This window comes from Lygodium microphyllum, chromosome 6 (assembly GCF_053477565.2).
Source record: "Lygodium microphyllum isolate KBCC chromosome 6, Lygodium_microphyllum_v1.1.10, whole genome shotgun sequence".
Taxonomy (NCBI): Eukaryota; Viridiplantae; Streptophyta; class Polypodiopsida; order Schizaeales; family Lygodiaceae; genus Lygodium; species Lygodium microphyllum.
Genome location: NC_141140.1, coordinates 74,854,272 through 74,861,106, shown reverse-complemented (window position 1 = coordinate 74,861,106; position 6,835 = coordinate 74,854,272). Strand labels below are relative to the sequence as shown.

Below are 6,835 nucleotides of genomic sequence, written 5' to 3'. Positions count from 1 at the left end.
TCACACATAGTGACTGTTGGAGTTCCCACATCTCTCTCTCTCTCTCTCTCTCTCTCTCTCTCTCTCTCTCTCTCTCTCTCTCTCCATAGCTCTTAATTTCACTCACATGCTTCCACTCTAGGTTCACTCCCTTCAATTGGTGTTAGAGCCAACCATTCAAGGAGCCTCTTCATCCTTTACTTCAACCTGGATTCAAAGCTTCAACTCAAGGTTTCATATGGCAACCATTGTTTCTTTCTCTCAATGTATGCATTGAGTCTTTCCTTTTTCTGATTTGTTCCAGCTTGCTCTTCGCTTTGTTGAGGAGCTTTTCAAGGCTTAATTGAGCCTTGTTGAGTGCTTATTGAGCTGAGGAGTAGCCATTTTATCCATTTTGAGTGGATTCATAGCATGCTATAAAAGTCGTGGACAACTATGTTAACTTAATAGCACCGTCATATTTTGGCCATAATTTTTGCACATGGCATTGAATTTAGGTGTTCTATAGCTAAGAGCATGAAAAAAGCTATAAATCTAGGCACTCATAGAGTCAATTCTTTGGAATTTTCTATTCTCTATTTCACACAGAACAGAACTATTCTCGATTTGATAACAAACAGTAATATATATTTGATGCTTTGAGGATGCTATTTTGGTGCTCAGATGGCATGCTGATTTGAGCACCATTTTGCTCAGTTTTCTCAAAGATTTCATTGCTATAATATCAGAGTTGAATGTTATTTATTTGAAAAAAGTAAAAGTCTTTCATCATTTGATGCTTCTAAGGCTTGATATTGACATCCAAATGTTAGTTTGACACTTGGGGATGCTCGAACATGTATTGGAATGCTTTTGGGCTTTGATTGAGCTTGCATTGGCTCAATTTTAGTAGAGATTTCGCTATTGTTCATAGTGGACAACAAGCAGTTGTCTATATACTCATTATGCTTTGAAACTACTCGCATACCACATATTGAATGTACTGACACTTTGGTTGTCATGTATGCCTATGGATATATTTATGGCATGCTCCCAAGCTGAGATTGGAGCTTAGATGCTTTGACATTGGCTATCATGTGAGGAAAGAGGAGGGTCACACACAAGTGTGTGGAGACTTGTTGTGTTGGTCAAAATTTTCAAAAACCTAGATGTTGAAGGTTCAAAGTGTTGTAACAACTCTATAGAGGTATGTTGCCTTTATGCAATTATTTTCCAAGTTCTCATTTTTTGAACATTGTTCAAGGTGACCAAGGTGTTAGATACTCTACATTGAGTGTCTTATTGTTGTACATAAGGCTACAAGAGGCATAATTGGTCATTTGTGCTGGTGTGGTGGTTGTGTTGCAGTTGATAAAAATTGAAAATTTTCGTTTTGAGTTGTATTTTGACAAAGTCAATTCCATAAATGGCACTCTTCGTCATCTCATTTTCGGGTTGCGTGAGACACTTGTCTCTAATCACCGCTTACTAAACATCGGCTCTCATGAAGCACCTTATCTCTGCTAGCACCTTGGATGATGCATGTTGTGTTGTCTCTTTTGGTGATTCCTCATGGAAAATTTCATATGGAAATCTTATTATTGCACCTAGTGCTAAGTCTAGTACCCTCTATCCTTTGCTTGTGTCTAGGTCAATTGACCATTTTTTGGCTGTGGGTGCAGTCTCGCACGTATCTCCTTGGAATGGTCACCTTTGACACATGTCTTTGAAAGGAATTGAAGAGCACCCTGCCACGGCACCATGAGAACCACGAACCGGCCAAGAGAGGTTGCAAATACATTTGCTGGCCATGAAAACCTGCAAGAAAACTCTCCTTCTTCTCACCAAGAACCATGCTCTCCAAACACACAAGAGGAAGGCACACAAGAAATTGAATAATTCTTCCATCCTCACCCTCTTCCTCTTCCTCACTCTCCATTAGATCTTGCAATGAAAGCACAAGAGAGGGAAGCAAGAACAAGAAGGCAAGTGTTGTGCCAAAATGAGAGAGGGAGAAATGAACCGTGAGAGGAGAAGATAAAGGAAGAGAGAGGGTGTAACCACCTCAACCTCCCACCTCCCCAAATCCCACGGCTACAACCACCCCCTTTTCCTTTCTTGAATTATAAAATTCAAATTTGCATACATTGGCTAAGGTCTAAGGACCCTTCAATTTTTGGAATGAGACAAAAGGTTTGACTTTTCCTTTTCCTTTCAACATTTTTTAATGTGAGCCTTTTGGACTACACATTTTACATTGCTTCATATTTGATTTTTGACAAAGGGGTATATTTGCAATGAGTCATTTTACAAAAAGTTGTTTCCATGTTAGCACATTTTGGTGCCTATATTTGCACTGATTTCTTGGTCATCAGGAATGAAAATGCTTACCAATTCGCAATATCTTTTGGTCCTAAAGTATAAACGTTTTGAGTCTTGTGATCATTGTTCATATGGCAAGCATATATATAGTATGCATAAAAAGTATGGCATTAAGCACATGGGTGAGACTTTGTCATCCGAATGTATGTGGTCCCATCCCTTGTCAATTGCTATAGGTGGTCCGAAGTACTTTGTCACATCCATTGATGATTACTCACATAAGGTCTAGGCTAACCTTATTAAGTAGAAATCATGATGCCATGAGGCATATTCCATGGTGGATTCCATGAGGTTTTGTAGTGGATTCTGTAAAATTTTATTTATTGTCGGGGCTCATACACAAGGTGGATTCCTTGTGCGAAAAGTCGATGGGGATGCTTGTCCTTTTCGGGCATCTTGTTAATTTAATGTGTAAGTTGGTAGTTCCATAGCGGGTGATTCCACAAAATACATATTTAAATTAATAGACGTTTATGAGTTTAGAGTGCACACTCGTAATAAATTAAGGTTAGGATTGGGCTCTAACCAATTTATTTTTTTGTAGTTGAAGACTGCTAGGTATTCACTTTTGTCGGTTTAATTTTATTATTTTCCAACAATTGTGAATGCTTCAGTTGATGTGTAGAGCAGGCAACGGTGGCGTTGGGAAGCACTGGACGATAGCGTGTATTCAAATTGTTATCACTTTTTATGGGCATGCATTTTAGGCATGGCGCCAATATTTATTTTGACGTGCTTATTTATTGAAGCGCTTGACATTTATTTATTATTTTTGTATGCGCATGGGCGTACGATTTAAATATTTGTATTGGATATTGTATTTGGATACCGCCCGACTCCTTGGGTGCCCAATAGCTTTAATTATTTAGTGGGACAAAAGCAAACACAAAAGCTAAAGCGTGCTAATTGTAAATTGGGCTATTTTTTGAGCTTGGAGATGAATAATATATCAAACACATGGTTTGTGGAGTGCTCACACAAGGCATGGGGGGAGATTGTACCCAATTAGTCTCTTGCTTCATGTCGTGCAAGCTTTCTTCCTTGTTCTTTGTGCAAAAGTAGAGTTATTTTGTTCTTGGGGACCTTCCGGCGCTCACTACGCACGCATACATCATCCGATCTATGCACCAGTGGTATCAGAGTGAAGCTGAGATCGAGAGCTTCCAATCGCATACCATCTCGCGCAAAGATGGAGCTCCTGGAACGATCAAGCTCTACAGTCAGTCTCGTGGCAATCCGTCAATACCAGCATGTTCCTGATAAGAAACTAAATGAGACCGCCACTAAGCCTAGGGCAATGCAAGATTAGTGCAATGCTATGGAGGATCAAAATACACAAGGAAATCCATAATGGAGAGACAACGATGTAGGCAACACTCAACAATATATTCCAATGCTTAATGATCATACAATGGCAGGTCTCTTATATAGAGAACCTCAAGACAATAGCCTGCTATGTGGCATCCTCTGATCCACATTCAACTTGTGGTGACCCTTGTCCCACATCTATCCATGAAGTCCACATCCTCCTATGTGGCTACCATAAATCACACAATGATACCCCTCTAGGGTACCAATAACAATATTCCAATAATTGGACATTGCACATTTCAACACCCCTCCTCAATGTACAATCAGTGTGACCATCTCACCTCTCACCCCCAATGATTTGGCATTGCCAAACTCACTCTCTCAACACTCCCCCTCAATGACAAATTGGAGTGTTCAACAAATGTGTGTGCATGTGTCTAGCAACCTAGACACCTCAAGTCCATTTCGAGCACCATGCTGCTCGGGAGGAACCACCCAAGTGCTTTTTAGACACCCCATGTGTCAGGGAGAAGGAACCAACCCATGTAGTGCATCATCAACGTACACTACTCCTGCACACCACAATCAAATATCCTTTTTGAGCACCCGTGGGCTCGGGCAGAGGACCCTCATAAACATGGGTGAGAGAATTACATCCATTTTATGTCCATGCAAGGGCAAGGCACCCGCAAATAAAGGTGTAATAAAAAATACATCCATAGGTATAGATTGTGAATGAGCACATCATTGTTCACAATCTTTCATTACATGTGTCACTAGATTTGACACAAAAATATCTATGCCATATATGCCATTGACTAAATATGTGACTCTTGCCACAACCAAGATTGACATATATTTTGATTCCCAAAGATATTCCATATGGAGATTCATCTTAGGGAGTGGTATGGAAAGGATAAGAGGCTAAGGGGCTAAGGCTTGTTTCAAACCACACAAGATAAGATCATTTATGTAGCCATACGTTCCCAACAGTCTCTGCACCTCGAAATCATCTGGGCTGCAGATTTCGATGCTGTTGATGACGGTCGGGTGGCGAGAAGGAAGTGACTGAGTCTTCTGAGTGGCCTTGAAAGAGCTCCATTTGAAGTCACAACAAATCGGAAGCCTGGTGGAGTTACAGGTCCTGTGAGAATGACAGCAGAGCCACCTTCTTTCACAACCTTCACTGCTCTTTCGCATTGTCCCACTGCATCAAACACCACATCGTACTTCTCAGGATAATCCTCGTACTGCTCCTCAGTATAATCAATGACTTTATCAACCCCAAGATTTTTAATAAACTGCAACTTGAAGGTGCTTGTTGTAGCTGCGACTAATGAAGCTCCAAACACATGCTTTGCCAGCTGGATAGCTAAGCTCCCCACTCCTCCAGCTCCACCAAGCACCAGCACACTTTGGCCTTGTTTGAGCCCGGCCTTCTCTAGTCCTTCCAAGGCTGTCTCAATTGCAAGAGGCAAGCTTGCCGCTTCAGCAAATGACAAGTTCTCAGAGTTTCTTAGCCAGGAGCTTCTCTTCAACTGCAGTATGTTGGGCAAGAGAGCCCCACTGTTTCGGATTGTTGAGGGCCTGTTCATTTATGTTGCCATAGACCTCATCTCCTTCCTTGAAAGCTGTAACGTTGCTTCCCACTTTCACTACAACACCTGCGACGTCATAGCCAGGGACAGTCGGCAGGGGCGAGTCGGTGGCTTGGAACTTGCCGAGGCGGCGCTTGAAATCAACAGGGTTGAGAGCGGCGGCAGCTACCTTGACAAGAACCTGGTCGGGGGTGATCTCTGGGAGTGGCATACCGCCGAACTTAAGGACAGAGTGCGCCTGGCCGTACTCCTCGTAGAACCATGCGCGACGCATGGGCCGGCCAGGGGCCCAGGTCTGCTGCTGCTGCTGCTGCTGCACATCCAAGCCCCCAGTTGCACGCGGCAGAACGACCGACGAGGAAGAAGAATGAGAAGCCATCTGCCTCTTCTGGTTCTTCCCTGAAGGAAATTGCAGGCTGCTGCCTCCTGTGAGGAAGCGGCTGGTGCTAGCTGAAGGGGGGGCGGCAGGCCTTACATTCTCAGCAGTGCTGCTGCAAGCTACACACACCAGACCCTTCTGGGGGACGCACCAGGCTGCGGCGGCTATCCTTTCCATCAGACTGTAATCCCTCTCTGTCTGTGGCTACACTAATCTACCTAAGCTTAGCGGATGACCAGCTCTGATACCATGATAAGAAACTAAATGAGACCGCCACTAAGCCTAGGGCAATGCAAGATTAGTGCAATGCTATGGAGGATCAAAATACACAAGGAAATCCATAATGGAGAGACAACGATGTAGGCAACACTCAACAATATATTCCAATGCTTAATGATCATACAATGGCAGGTCTCTTATATAGAGAACCTCAAGACAATAGCCTGCTATGTGGCATCCTCTGATCCACATTCAACTTGTGGTGACCCTTGTCCCACATCTATCCATGAAGTCCACATCCTCCTATGTGGCTACCATAAATCACACAATGATACCCCTCTAGGGTACCAATAACAATATTCCAATAATTGGACATTGCACATTTCAACAGTTCCTGCTAGTCAAGAACCCCCTGCTATACACTTAGATCGCGAAGGACCGGCTTCTGCAGAGGCAGAGAACCACGCAGGAAGCTTTGAAGCTGCCAAGATAAGATCATCAGATATATCTAGCTGTACTACATTAATCTCCCCAATCTTGATAGTAGACTTGCTAAGCTCAATTTTGCGATCATCATTCTTGTCCTGTACTTTACTATTTCCCTTCTGCTTGCACTTATCTTCACGCATTTTATGGCACTATGGCCGAATATGACCTGCTTTCCCACAATAATGACAAGTAAAACCCAACTTACAACCACGAGACTTGCTACAAGGTTGTCCATGTGTCCTAGGTTAAGACTTGTTAAAGTCTCTACCACGGCCATTTCCATCCTATCGCCCTCTCACAGTCAATGCGTGTGATGTATGGGAAGCATCCATATTCTTTTTGTTCGCCTCTTCTATTTCTTGCAATTTCAGCCCATACTTAGCATTCATAGAGAGTCATCTAAAAAGTGTCTTATGACTCAAGTGGAGTACCAAGCAGAAATAAAGGATATAAAGTATCCTTGAACTCAATCTTCTACAAAGCTAAATGGCCGATGATG

General features: G+C 42.7%; 1 pseudogene; it reads right to left on the bottom strand.

Annotated features, from left to right (window-relative positions):
- Positions 1 to 3,707: 3,707 nt before the first annotated feature.
- On the bottom strand, positions 3,708 to 6,029 carry LOC148034687 (2-methylene-furan-3-one reductase pseudogene; annotated as a pseudogene).
- Positions 6,030 to 6,835: the final 806 nt, after the last annotated feature.